The sequence below is a fragment of the Elaeis guineensis genome, chromosome 14 (assembly GCF_000442705.2).
Source record: "Elaeis guineensis isolate ETL-2024a chromosome 14, EG11, whole genome shotgun sequence".
Classification (NCBI taxonomy): Eukaryota; Viridiplantae; Streptophyta; class Magnoliopsida; order Arecales; family Arecaceae; genus Elaeis; species Elaeis guineensis.
Window position 1 is genome coordinate 67,685,181 of NC_026006.2, and position 2,328 is coordinate 67,687,508.

The window sequence follows — 2,328 nt, forward strand, 5'->3', positions numbered from 1 at the left end:
CGATTGGCCGCAACAGATTGGCGCGCCAGGTAGGGGAACAGCATGAAAAGACAAGAGCTCAACGATCGAGAATCACTGGTCGGCAAGGCGCTCTTCCCGCCGGGAAGAGGCCTCCCCGCCACCACCGGCGGCGGAGCCTAGCTCTCCGCGCCCTGCAGTGACCACGGAGGCCCAGATTGCGGCCATCGTACGGCAGATGACCGTACTGACCGACGCAGTCAAAAGCCTCCAGAACAACCGCGGCCCGACCTATGCCTTCCAGGAGCAGCCGCCGACGGCCGCGCCGACCCCTGTCGCCTCCATGCGAGCGCTCCCAACAGCACTCCCACGGAGAGGAGGAGGGGCGACCACGGCGCGACGACCGACGGTCTCAGCGGCCCTCTCCTTCCCCGTTGGAACGGGCGAGGAAGGAAAAGCGGCCGCGCACACCGTCGGCCTCTCTTTCAGAATCCTCCGGAGGCTCCACCCCTGGGGTCTCCCAGCATCGACGAGCGGACGACTACGAGCGCCGGTTCGAGGAAATCGACCGCCGACTCGCTCAGTTGCAGATGGACGGCCAGAAGTCTTCGAACGACGTCGACTTCCAGACCGCCCAGCCTCTCTCTCGACTGGTCCTCGACGAGCCGATTCCCAGTCGGTTCAAAATGCCGAACGTGGAGCCATACGACGGCTCCACCGACCCAGTCGACCACCTCGAGAGCTACAAAGCTCTCATAACAATTCAAGGGGCAACCGACGCTCTTTTCTGCATCGGCTTCCCCGCGACGCTCCGCAAGGCTGCCAGGGCTTGGTACTCCGGTCTTCGATCGGGCAGTATCCATTCCTTCGCGCAGCTCGAGCACTCGTTCGTGGCCCATTTCAGCACCAGCCGGAAGCCACCGCGAACGTCGGACAGCCTTTTCTCCCTCAAGCAGGGAGAAAACGAGACGCTCCGACACTTCGTGGCGCGATTCAACGCAGCCACGCTAGAGGTCCGGGACCTCAACGAAGACATGGCTGTTTCAGCCATGAAGCGGGGCCTGAGGTCGTCCCGATTTACCTATTCTCTGGACAAGACCCTCCCCGAACATATGCCGAGCTACTGGAGCGCGCATACAAGTATATGCGCGCGGACGAAGGAGCGTCCGACCGACGTTTGGCCGAACCCAGAGGCCCGAAGGAGAAGCGGAGGAAAGGTCGGGAACCCGCCGAACCAAGCAGGCTCCCGACAGATAGTCGGGTCTCGCCACCCCGACGAATCCAAAAGTCACCCTGACGATGGAGTCCGAGACTGACGCATCGCAGGTATGACTCCTACACCCCTCTCCCCGCTCCTCGTGCGCAGATCCTGATAGAGATCGAAGGAGCGGAGAATCTACGACGGCCTCGGCCTCTGAAGGCAAAAGGCTCCGACCAACATGGCCGATCGTCGATCGCCGAATCAACGGCTCGATCACCGATCGCCGAAATCGACGGCCTCGGCCTCTGAAGGCAAAAGGCTTCGACCAACATGGCCGATCGTCGATCGCCGAATCAACGGCTCGATCATCGATCGCCGAAACCGACGGCCTCGGCCTCTGAAGGCAAAAGGCTCCGACCAACATGGCCGATCGTCGATCGCCGAATCAACGGCTCGATCACCGATCGCCGAAATCGACGGCCTCGCCTCTGAAGGCAAAAGGCTTCGACCAACATGGCCGATCGTCGATCGCCGAATCAACGGCTCGATCATCGATCGCCGAAATCGACGGCCTCGGCCTCTGAAGGCAAAAGGCTCCGACCAACATGGCCGATCGTCGATCGTCGAATCAACGGCTCGATCATCGATCGCCGAAATCGACGGCCTCGGCCTCTGAAGGCAAAAGGCTCCGACCAACATGGCCGATCGTCGATCGCCGAATCAACGGCTCGATCATCGATCGCCGAAACCGACGGCCTCGGCCTCTGAAGGCAAAAGGCTCCGACCAACATGGCCGATCGTCGATCGCCGAATCAACGGCTCGATCATCGATCGCCGAAATCGACGGCCTCGGCCTCTGAAGGCAAAAGGCTCCGACCAACATGGCCGATCGTCGATCGCCGAATCAACGGCTCGATCATCGATCGCCGAAATCGACGGCCTCGGCCTCTGAAGGCAAAAGGCTCCGACCAACATGGCCGATCGTCGATCGCCGAATCAACGGCTCGATCATCGATCGCCGAAACTGACGGCCTCGGCCTCTGAAGGCAAAAGGCTCCGACCAACATGGCCGATCGTCGATCGCCGAATCAACGGCTCGATCATCGATCGCCGAAACCGACGGCCTCAGCCTCTGAAGGCAAAAGGTCCCGACCAACATGACTCGATCA